At 40.1% G+C, this 12,954-nt stretch overlaps 1 protein-coding gene across 1 annotated transcript in view; it reads left to right on the top strand.

The window, feature by feature from the left end:
* The first annotated feature begins 11,716 nt into the window (after positions 1 to 11,716).
* wnt3a (wingless-type MMTV integration site family, member 3A) overlaps positions 11,717 to 12,954 on the top strand; it is an 81,311-nt gene continuing 80,073 nt past the window's right edge. Inside the window, exon 1 of the mRNA XM_063040396.1 lies at positions 11,717 to 11,796. The gene's annotated coding sequence lies outside the window, so the exon portion shown is untranslated. The remainder of the gene's footprint in view (positions 11,797 to 12,954) is intronic.

The following is a 12,954-nucleotide window of genomic DNA, read 5'->3' as shown; positions in this document are numbered from 1 at the left end:
AACCTATCCATATGGTCTACCTTGCAGGGAAAGCTGACAATAAAATACACTCACAGTGAAGTACCATATGCTTGTGAATGCCCTCATTAACTTGTTTCAGCTCCTCCTTTCAGAGATAGTCCCTTTGTTCTAACCATCCTTCCTGGCTTCATCCGCCAGTGTAAATTAACTATTTTTCTCAGTTTTGACCAAAGATCCCATAGCTGAAATATTAAGTATCTCTCTTTCCACAGATGTTGCCTGACCCAACAAGCATTCCCAATATTTTCTACAGTATTTTTATTCCAGTTAGCTTTCTGATGCTTCAATAGCCCAATGCAAACATACAACATCATCTCTCCACTGTTATGCATTCCACATGTGAAGTGAAAGATTAATGTATCAACCCTCCAACACCTTGCGTTGAAGCAGCCATTATATTTATTTCTTAATCCCTTCATACAATGTGGTTTTTGTTAAAGTAGTATCCAGTATTAAATAACACACACAAACTGCTTTAGGAACTCAGCAGGTCCAGTAGCATTTATGGAGGGAAATAAACAGCCGATGGTTTGGGACAAGACCTTTCATTTGCTGAAGATTTTTAGCATCTTCAGAATCTTTTGTGTCTCCATTATGTGTTCAGTTACTATTTTCCTGGGCATCTTATCTGATTATTAATGTTTCCCTGAACACAATGTTTGCAATGGAATTACACCAAACTGCATGGCTGAACTTAATGCAAGATGTCAAATGCTTCCAGACTCCCCCCATGAAATATCTATTCACTCTCATCAACAGATTCAAAGAATTTGCATATTTTTGTAGATCAGCTAATATTGCTAATGTATGATTTGTGAACATGCATTCCTCACATCAAACCAGAGCATTGCAGAATATACAGTGAAACATGAAGAGACAAGAAGAGCTGCTAGATCATGTGCAACTTGTTCAATTCTAATTATGTGGCGCGCATGCACATGCATTGCAAATTTGAATCATATATTTTAGTACCCTACATCATCTATACCTGACATCCTCTCCAGCACCGTATCCCTTGTCTGCCTCGACCTTTCGGCTGCATTATCTCTGCTACGTTGACAACATCCAAGCCCCATATGTCACCCACTTCTAAACCAATTTCAGTTACCCTCCCTCTGTTCCTGGCTTTTCATCTTCCTGATTTGAAGTGCAATGCAAACTACTCCATATATGTTGTAAGTCATTCTTGTCAGTGCTGAGGAACTACAGTAGTTTTCAATTTGCTCTTTTGAGCTTGCTGGTTAACTGTGTAAACACAAGACATTCTGCAGACGTTGGAAATCCAGAGTAACACGTGCAATGCTGAAGTAATTCAGCAAGCCAGGTAACATCAATGGAGAGGAATAAGGAGTCAATGTTTTGGGCCAAGATCCTTCATTAGGACTGGAAAGGAAGAGGAAGGAAACCAGAATAAGAAGGTGGGGGTAGGGAAAGGAGTACAAGTTGGTAGATGGTAATAAAGCCAGGTAAGGGGGAAGGTAGGTGGGTGGGGAGGAGGGGTTGAAGTGAGAAGGTAGGAGGTGACAGGTGGAAAAGGTAAGGGGCTGAAGAAGGAATCTGACAGGAGAGGAGAGTGGATCATGATAGAAAGGGAAAGAGGAGTGACACCAGAGCAGGGTATTAGGCAGATGAGGAGATGAGAATGGGTAAGGATATGACTCTTTATTTTTCTCCATAGATGTTGCCTGACCTGCTGAGTTTCTCCAGTATTTTGCGTGTGTTACTCTGGTTAAATGTGTGCCTAGGCTGATTTCTAACTGAAGATTCCAGATACTGAGAAGATTTTGTACTATTAAACTGTGCTCAGATAGAGCTACATGTTTTATTTATTAAAATTGATCAATTTCAATATCTTCAAATGGTTTACTCCTCAGTCCTCACTTTTAAAGATGTAAAAGATTCCCATGTTTATGTTTTCATACAAACTTGTAGATCTAATACCATGCTTCTGAAGCCTTATTTACCCTTTTCCCTCTCTCAAGAGTCTTGTAACATTGGGTCCAGAAATGCACATAACACTTCCGTGTGACTTGGTCTGGTGTTGCAGCAAGCAATTTTATCTGCTTTACAATTATAGCCCTTAACAAATAAACTTGCCACATGGCTTGCTTTTGGTATGGAACAACTGACCTGTGACACACTTCTTAAATAAAATAATAAATGTATTTAAAAAGTATTGTTTATGTCCTTTCCAGGACATCCTAATATACTCAAAAAGCAATGATGCTAAGAAAGTGCTAGATTTCACCTAAACTTCTCCAAGGGTTTCAGCCACATCTCCATGTATCTTTGTCAACAGAAGGAGGTTCTGTTCTCTGTATGGTGGCTGCCACCCTGGCAGCAGTCTACAATAATTAATTTTACACCAACTATATAACTACTTGTGCTAACTATGGTATAACTAGACATTAGGTTCCAGGCAACTTACTGGAAAATGACATCAAAAGCCTTTTAAATTGGTTTTTCACTCTTTCAATTTAATGTTGTGTTTGTATGACAGCTACAGTCATGAAGGAAATGTATTTACTGGGTGGCAACAAGAGGAACAAAAAGATTGATACTTTATTGACCATCAGTCAAAGCTCCAATAGAGCAAAATATCCCCACTTCACCTGTATCATTCCTGTTATTCCTCAATGCAATAGAAGTTTTGTGATCCTTATCATAATCGCTTTAACCCTGTGAACAGAAGGATATTTTGAGTAAGAGAGTAAGGTACGTATTGTTACCACTCAGACAAGATCAAAATCTTTTTTTTTTCCAAGTTGCAGTGATGTACTGGGAACTACAAACGTTTGTAAGTTCTTGGCATCAATAATTAGATTTCATTACAAATTCTTTCTACCGGCAGCAAAGGTATTTCCTGAGGGTTCTTGAGTAGTAGTATTCTCCTCCCAATCAAGTTACCAGACCAAGATTTCCAATGTGACGTTATAGGCACTAGTTGACCTATCGACCTCCTCCAACCACTATCTAAAATCTTGTTAACTCACCAGTTGTCATATAATTAGAGAATACTCTTCCTTTAAGAAGTCCTGGCTACCCTTAACTAAAGTCAATGATCTTTGACATTCCACTTCAAAACATTTTTATATTGTTCATTCAATTTAAAAAAAACAGCAAGCAACATCATGAAAATCCAAAGCTTGTCCAGGCCAAACAGCTAAAGGATAATTCCCATGGAAATCAGCAAATTAATTATACTGGCTGGAGGAACAACACCTTATGTTCCGATTGGGTAGCCTCCAACCTGATGGCATGAACATCGATTTCTCTAACTTCTGGTTCTGCCCCACCCCACTTCACCATTCCTTAATCCCATTTCCCTTTCTCACCAGATCGCCTTACCTACCCATCACTTCTCTCTGGTGCTCCTCTCCCTTTTCTTTATTCCATAGTCTTCTGTCCTCTCCAATCAGATTCCCCTTCTCCAGCCCTGTATCTCTTTAACCATTAAACTTCCCAGCTCTTAATTTCACCCCTCCACCCTCTCCTGGTTTCACCTATCACCTTATGACTCTTCCTCTTCCCCCCCCCCAACCCCCAACCTTCTAACTCTGACTCCTCATCTTTTTTCTCCAGTCCTACTGAAGGGTCTCAGCCCATAACATCGACTGTACTCTTTTCCATAGATGTTGATTTCCTCCAGCATTTTGTGTGTGTTGTTTGGATTTCCAGCATCTGCAGATTTTCTCTTGTTTGTGATTGGACTTTACCTGTGCTCCCCTTTTTGAGTTACATAACCAGGGGTTCTCAACCTGGGGTCCATGGACCGCTTATTGGTCATGGCATAACAACGGTTAGGAACACCTGAACAAGAGCAGCGGTCCCCAAGCACCGGGCCACGGACCGGTACCGGGCGGCAAAGCATGTGCTACCGGGCCACGAGGAAATGATATAAGTCAGCTGCACCTTTCCTCATTCCCTGTCACGCACTGTTGAACTTGAACAAAGGGTTGCCAACTGTCCTGTATTTGCCGGGACATCCCATATATTGGGCTAAATTGGTTTGTCCCATACGGGACGTCCCTTGTCCCGTAATTCCCCCGCTAAGATAAAGCGTTCCTATGAAACCTTTCATGCCGAAATGGCGTGAAACGAAGAAGCAATTACCATTAATTTATATGGGAAAATATTTTGAGCGTTCCCAGACCCAAAAAATAACCTAACAAATCATACCAAATAACACATAAAACCGAAAATAATTAATACTAACCTATAGTAAAAGCAGGGACGATGTGATAAATACACAGCCTATGTAAAGTAGAAATAATGTATGCACTGTATAGTCAGGAAGATGAAGGCGAAACCGATTTGTGGAGAAAAGATCGGCATGTATGCGCATGCGCACACAGGTGCCCGCGCAAGGCTTCATTGTCTTTGTAGTCTTTCTGGGGTAAAGTGTCCCGGCATTTGACTGCTATTTTTGTCCCTTATTTGGGAGTGAAAAAGTTGGCAACCCTAACTGCAAAAGACATGTTGAGGTGAGTTTAACCCTACTTGAACACCCCCCCCCCCCCCCCGTCGGCCAGTCCGCAAGAATATCGTCAATATTAAACCGGTCCGCGGTGCAAAAAAGGTTGGGGACCCCTGTATCAGAGTATATATAGTTACAAGGTTACGGAGAATGAGGTTAAAATATGAAAAAAAACATGGTCCTTTATGTCAATAGAAGTGAAGTTTCTGGCAACATTTAGATTCATCTCAAGATGTAAACAACACAATTGCAACAATTTTCATTTACATTATTCATTAATATTGCATCATAAGAGTGATATCAAACAAGATTTAACATTGATCAAAAGTTTGTTCAAGTAGTGTGGTTTCAGAAGAAAAGACTGTATTTTATCAAACCAAATTACTGTATATCATAGGCACAATTTAATTTATAATTTACAATCTTCCATTCAGGAGGACCAGGGCAACAGGTCACCACTGCAAGTTTCCCTCCGAGACACACTCCATCCTGACTTGTGAATATATTGCCATCCCTTCAGGAGGTTAACCTGGAACAGGACACTGGTAGATCAGAGCACACTGTGGTTTATTAAGGTAGTTCACCACATCATTTTCAGGGGCAATTCAGGTAGGCACCAACTCTGACCTTTCTGAAAATGCCCACACCTGTAAATGAACATACAGAAAGGTACTATTCACGACATCAAGACATCACTAATTCTCGCACAATCGATGAATTAGTTTTGAACTGCATCCCTTTGATACTGTAAGAAATCACAAACGTCTGTTTTTTTGCGGAGTAAGGCTTATATGCAGCAACAAGACAAGAAATATAAAATGCCTTCTCTTATAACCATATAACCATATAAAAATTACAGCACAGAAACAGGCCATCTTGGCCCTCCTAGTCCGTGCCGAGCTCTTACTCTCCTAGTCCCATCGACCTGCACTCAGCCCATAACCCTCCATTCCTTTCCTGTCCTCTTCAGTGAGGTTGGGGTGGGGATATATCTTGGCCAGGATATTGGGAATAATTTTTCTGCTTTTCTATGAATTAATGTTATAGGATCTCTGAGACACTAATTCAAAACATAGCTGTAGCCTCAGTATAACAATATGTCTCAAAGGCAAGAATGACTCAAAGGAAGAAATAGGAGATATTGAGGCTTTAGTAAGAAATTTGAATTCTTAAGGCTTTGCAAAAAAATGCAAGGCCATCAACCAAAACTAATGTTGGAGCAAAATGAATTCAGGACACTCGAGAGTTCAGAATAAGATGGGCACAGATATCACCAAGGGGTGCATGACTGGAGGGGAGTATGTGGCCTTGGACCAAGCTTTTGGAATTGAAGTGTTGCATAACCAGTAGCTGAAATGAATTGCTGAGTGCAGGACTGATAACTGATTAGGATGTTGCAGTAAATGAAGAAGATGATAGCAGTAAAGTTATGATTGGTTTTACAAAAGGAAGACCCTACTGTATATTTTGACTCAAGGTCTATGAAATGTGACAGAATCAGAACACGTACCAGTATACTTATGAAATTCATTACCCACCTTGACTGTCTTGACTAACTTTTTTTGTAAGCGGTTGAAGTCAATCAATTGAGTAAGAAACAATCACAAAAAACTGAGGGTTATTCCAGCAGATCTCATAAACTTTTGGTTCAAAAAGATTAAATTCTTTCTCATTTTCCTTATATTATCCTAATAGCTGAGTGGCTAATTAATCAATAGAACCCAATTTCCATCAATGAATCTACAACAGACTCAAATATTAAAGAAAACAGGCTGTGGAGAGCTTTCAGACCTGCCATGGACTGAGATCACCCTTTTCTTCCAAGCAATCAATGCTTACCTCACACTTCAAGCCAAACTCCCCATATTTTATAGAGAAATGTTATTTTTTTGAAATAAATAATCCATCTAATTTGCATTTGAGTGCATCAACACAAGCTGTTCCTACAATATTAACAGATTTTCATCTCTGCAGCGAACTTTGTTCAACTCACTTTGACTAGTAGCCAAGGCAGGATTTGCATTCCCCAGCCCCAGGCATTTACTGCGCCTTGTTTCTTAGAGCATGATTATCAGGACAAAGGACAGGCTGGATTTTATTAGGGATTTGATAATCCTGTTTGTAATCTTCATTTTTCTGATGGAAACCTTGTTTAGGGGCCATGTGATCTCATACTAAGGGTGTGGAGTAGGTATAAAATAAGAGATGAAGTAGGCAAAATAAGTTAATATCATTGCAGAAACTCAAATTTATATCCAGGTCAACTCATTAGTGCAGCACAGAGGACACTGTCCCATAGGTAGCCACTTATTTTGGATGAGATAATTTACACCCACCACCTTGGCTTGGCATATAAATATGCATGCCTCTATTTGAAGAGGAGTAGTGAAGTTCTCCGTGAGATCATGGGAATCATCTGCTCCTAACTGATTACTTATTTACTTACTTCGGCCCCTTGCCCCTACTGGGGCAGAAGTTGCCAACAGCAGCTTGCCAACATCCTGTGTCCTGGGCCAGACTTTCTTTCTTCTCTCAGGGATGAAGTCTTTGGAGCTTCTGTAGCTCTGTTTTTTTTATGGGATGTGGCTGCTAGCTCCATGCCCAACCCTCGTCCTTTCACAGCTGGGCTTGGGACTGCCCATGGCAGAGCTTTCTTAACTAATACCAGGAACAAAATTGTTGCGTATGATCAATCTTATTTCTGGGCCATGGGATCTTGCTGCATTCATAACTGCCTAGTTGGTATTTTGTGAGTTTGTAAACATATGTACCTTTATTAATTAAAATGGTGGGGAATCAAAGGATCTTCAAATGATGAAGGGCCATTAGCATTAAGTAAGTGATACTAGGGGTGATTTCAGTCTGCTTTAAAAATTATCTAGCTGTGAGCTGGTTTCCTCAAGATGTTTTGTTACATTGTTGAATATATTCTCTTGAAAGGCCACAAAAGTTAATATGACCTGAATTTAGAAGCTCAAAAGTGAGTATTGTTTTCTCATTTGCTGAATGTAATACAGATGAGTGAAAATGTGTTGAATAACACCTATTTACTGGTGCAAGTTTTTATGATTCTACAATGTATTTCCTGAAAGAGAAGTGAAGCCAGATTCAATGGTAACTTTCATCTGCATTTGTAGTGGGGAGTGTAGTGTTGAGGAGGTTCAACTGCTCTCATAGTAATTGCACAGAACAGTCAGATGAAGAGTAGTAAGACAACAGAATTCCTACAAAAGTACACAGGACCACATTCTAACATACATTCAGTGGCCACCTTATTAGGTATAGCCTGTACCTAATAAAGTGGCCACTGGGTGTATGTTCATGGTTTTCTGCTACTGTAGCCCATCCACTTCAGGGTTCAATGTGTTGTGCATTCAGAAATGCTCTTCTGCACACCACTGTTGTACCACATGGTTATTTGAATTACTATTCCCTTCCTGTCAGCTTAAAACTAGTCTGGCCATTCTTTTCTATCCTCTCTCATTAACAAGGCCAGTGTGGTCAAAATCACTCAGATCCCATTTCTTCCACATTCTGATGTTTGGTCTCAACAACAACTGAGCTTTTGACCATGCCTGTATGCGCCTATGCATTGAGCTACTGCCACATGATTGGCTGATTAGATATTTGCATTGAAGAGCAGGTGCACAGGTAAATCTAATAAAGTAGCCACTGACTGCATATTAAAAAGAAACAACAAGGAGGGATTTTTCTATTCAATTCAAAAGAGGAAAATGGACTAGCAGTCAAAAAAAAGGGAACATCTAGACAATAGTGACCATAATAATTGTGAGATTATGATGACCCCAAGTAAGATTGTGATGACCCCAATTCACACTGGGTTATTGATGCTCATAGCAGGCCGTGACTGCTCTATGTTTTGCAGCCAGCAGCCAGATGGCTCCAAACATAATCTGAGCATCTCTGCTGCGGCCCTTTCATGAAGCACAGCAAGCCGGAGCTGGGTAGCTAGGCCATATCCATAGCCTGCTCCGATGGCCTTTTCACAGCTCATTCCACCAGTCAGCCGGAGATTGTTTCTAAATGTCTCTGGTTAGCAGTGGTATTTTAAAACAGTTGAGAAAATCATTAAAATGAACAATTAGAAAGAAAGTAAGTGTATTTCAGAGCACACAAAATTGCTGCAAATTAATTAAAATATACATAAAATAAAAGGAAATCAGACACTTATTTGATTTTACTTTTTAAATGAAGTCCAAGAGCCACAGAGAATAGAGCAACAGGAGATGCACCAGCTATGATTAGACCATAAGACGTAGGAAAAGACTAGGCCATTTAGCCCATCAAATATGCCCTGCTGTTCCATCATGACTGATTTATTTATCTTACTCTTCTGATTCTCCTGCCTTCTCCTCATAACCTTTGATACCCCAACTAACCAAGGACCTATTAACCTCCACTTTAAAGATACCCAATTACTTGGCCTCCACAGCCATCTTTGGCAAGGATTTCCACATATTCACCAGCCTCTGGCTAACAAACTATCCTGCTCATCTCTGTTCTAAAGGAATATTATTATATTCTGAGGCTGTGCCCTCTGTTACTAGACGGCCTCATTGTTGGAAACATCCATCTCCACGTCCATTCTGCCTAGGCCTTTCAATATTTGATAGGTTTCAATTAGATCCCCCCTCGTTCTTCTAAACTCCAGAAAGAGGGAACAGATGCATATTTTACCCCAGGGTTGAGTAAGTATTCAAATGTGCTCGGAGTCAATGGCACATCCAGGGCCAGAACAAGAAATCAGATGCACTCACTTCTGACCGTCAACACATATCACATTTCTTATTCCTTTGGAGCTGTTTGTCCTATGTGTTCACACATATGACCTCTGGATTATTAGGTACGCAAGATAAATGTGATATTATTGTGGTCTACATAGTAATTCATTAGTCAGATCATTTGAATTGAGAAATTGTGAATCTTAAACCAACCAATCCTACTGCACTGAGCACTTCCATGGCATCTCTGCCGGCTCCTTGAAGAACTACCAATCAGCCATTCTGCACTTAATCATCTGAATGTGCAAAGGAAACACACTATGGAATCCACATCCATCCCAGTTTCAGGAATATTTTGCAGACCATACAACTTGAACAATTAAGTATTTCCCTGACATCCCCCATGTATTAGTTTGCCAGTTGCAGAGAAGTTGACTAAGGGGAATGCTTTCATTCCCGTGTAGGAACTATAGGATCCTCAGAACAACAACATCAATACCTTAAATAAAAAAAACATGAAATGCTGGAAACACTCAGCCATTTAGGAGGCAGCATCTGTGGAGGGAGCTACGGTTAATGTTTCGAGTCCATTGCCAATATTATGTCATTCACTTTATGTGGTATCTACTGCCCTTCTATGGATGAATAGAAGTAGAATCTGGGAAGATTAACCTCTTTTGTATTTGATATAAATATTTAATGACAACCTTACTTTCCCCTTTGTTCATTTTTATACTGGGAGCTGTCCATGTGGACTTAAGTTGTATTTGCTACCTCCCACCAGCAGAAGCACTACAGTTTTATTCCAAACAAATGAATGTGTTACAACATTAGAGACTGGTAGGCAGTCCCGTAATTAAGATGGAGAAATTAATAATGGAAATAAGTATGAATTTAAATGATTAAAAGATGGCTTAAACAAAAAGTAATACTTTAAGGAAATAGACCTCAGTTCGCTGATCTTATTTTCCTTACTCTGAATCCATTTCTTTGGAAGATTATTCTGTTCATACTCATTGTTTGCATCCAATAGTGGGCTAATAGCTCGTCACTTCAAGCTTCTGGAAATTAGGGAAGATACTTTTATCAATATTACAAAACTTCAAACGGTTTAGTATTACACTAATTCCCAAGAGCTACTCCTACAGGATGACTTGAGTAGAAAGCCTAGGGAGCTAAGTTTCCCCCAATCACTCATACTCAGGCTTGCATACACACACTGTCTTGTCCATTGATCCTATACCCTCCTACCTAGCCAACTTACACACCTATACACACAGTCGCAAATGCACACACAATCCCTCGGATTCTTTCACATAAACACATATAATCTCTCTGTCTCTCCTTCTCTTACACAAACACACACACACACACACACACACACACATACACACATACACACACACACACACACACACACACACACACCACACACACACACACTATATCTAAGCTCAGCACCTTTTGCCATTCCATCAACGTTTGCAGTTTAATTCTAATACATATTTCAAGCTGCTGTAGCTACACAGAAGCTGCAATAAGTGTTAAAATATTTCTTTGCAGTTAATCGCCTGGTGGTGAGCTTTTTCCTGATTGACAGTTCCTGACTGTACAGTCACCCTTTTCCCTGTGGCAATGGTTCCTGATTGGACACCCGTCAACTCTCCTTTTTTGGGTTAATATTTTTCTCTGGTATAATTTAGTCTCTATTGTTGTATCCAGTACTTTGTTGATCCCTGCGATTCTAGCCTTTTTTTTTTGACGTTTTGAATGGCATTTACTGAACGCTGAGGAAAAGGAAATACAGGAAAACATTAGCTCTATTGCAAAGAACCTATATTGAAAGAATAAGGTTTAATTCGCTGACTAGTTATGGAAATGCAGCTGTTTGGATATTACCTGGTTTTACTGAACATGAAGCAAGTCATGGCAAGTTACCCAGTTTGGTGGTAAGTTGAAAAAGTTTCTCAAAGCTTTGTTTTAAACAAACTTGTTTTGACTTGGACACGCACCTCGCACGAAATATTTCGACGTTGATTTTCTGTAAGAAATAATATGTAAAAGAAAACAGAATTTGGTATTTAACCCTCAGCATCCTCCAGTTGTTTTGGTTACAGGATACGGTATCAGGTGTGTGTGTTGTCCGCCTCACCTTTCATCGCGAAGGCGAGGGGAGGGGGAGCTAGCAGAAAGTGGCACTCCGATGTTTACAGTAACTTTTACACGCGTGTGTGTGTACGTATTTGTTTACATGTACACCTGTGCACATGCAAATTAAATTCTGTTGATGAGGGCACATGAATAATAAGTGTGTGTGTCTGCGTTTGTTTGTGTATAATTATGCGCCGGTTAGTACATGAGGTTGAGTGTACTGCTATGTTAGTTATGCCTGCGCGTATACTTTGGTATATGTGTTGTTAATGGTTATATAATTATCCACTGCGATCTGTGTGTGAATGTCTGCATGTGACTCTGTGTTTGCGGGGATGGATCCATATATCTGCTTCTGCTGGTTTATCAGGTGTTGGAAATATTTGCTTGGAGCAAAATAGGCAGGTAAGTTGAGATCTGACGCCCAGGTGAGCTGAGAGAAAGAAATAAAGGAAAAGAGAATTGCTAAAACAGGAACTCTTATGACACCAATACCTTGAATTATATTACGACGCCAGTTTGGCTTTCTCCAGATATCATGGATGCTTAAATAAATTGATTGTACCTCGCTGTGAATGCATTGGGTCTTGATTAAAGCGAGAAGAATATTCCAGAACCAATTAAGAACATCTCTCCTGTTATAAAGTGGAAATATTGCGACGGTGGCTGCTACTAAACTGAGCTTGAAAACTGCTTAGACAGGGTTGCGGGAATGAGCGGGTGGAAGAGCCGAGTTGAAAGCCAACCTTTTCATGTATGTCTGACTCGATAAAGTTACTTAAGTTTATTTTCTGCGGCAGTGTCTGAATTGAAAGTTTTTATATTGTTCTCACTGTATGCATGTATCCTCGTTAGATTCTATCGGTTTTCCCCAAATAAAAATGGTGATGTTTAACACCAGAATGCATTTTCCTTCAGCTCCTTGGAGCTGTTTCTGAGATGCGTTCGTCCGCTTTCCCAAGATCTGGATTGAAAGCGGGGGGGGGGGGGGGCTGCGGTTATGACCGGATTTATGAACAGAACCTCTTTTCGATTTTATATTCCTTCAATTGGTCTTCTGCTCCTTACAACTTTCCACCTTTCCCCTGCGTCTCTGAGCTTCTATTTTACCATTATTTCCCACAATGTTTCTACTTATCTGTTTATTTGAATCTCCCTTTCACCACCGATTACTCGCTTTGTTTGTTCGTTTAATGTTTTCCGGGATCTATTTCCACTGCTCTCTTTGCAATGTTCCATCTGCCCAATCTGTTACAATTGCCAGCGTTACAAATCACATCCTGATTTCGGGTGATTCCCTGTGGCTTTTTAGATATCTGCTGCTTCTTACTGTCCACCATTTAGAAAGCGGGTGATCTGACAGCAGTACACAGTGAAATCAATTTGCCGCAGTTTTCCCCATTTGTTTAAACCATTAATATCTGTGTGACTTAAAGCTCCTATATGCATGGCGCGCAACACCGTCTTTTCATCCGGCCATCGGAGCGAATGTAAAACAAGCGTTGAGCCTCACTTGGGAAGAGAAGTGAGCCAGAATTCATGCAGAATGGGGAAAGAAAGACA

Source organism: Mobula hypostoma, chromosome 1 (assembly GCF_963921235.1).
Source record: "Mobula hypostoma chromosome 1, sMobHyp1.1, whole genome shotgun sequence".
In the NCBI taxonomy this organism is placed as follows: Eukaryota; Metazoa; Chordata; class Chondrichthyes; order Myliobatiformes; family Myliobatidae; genus Mobula; species Mobula hypostoma.
The sequence above is the reverse complement of the archived record's forward strand: the minus strand, read 5'-3'. Positions and strand labels throughout refer to the sequence as shown.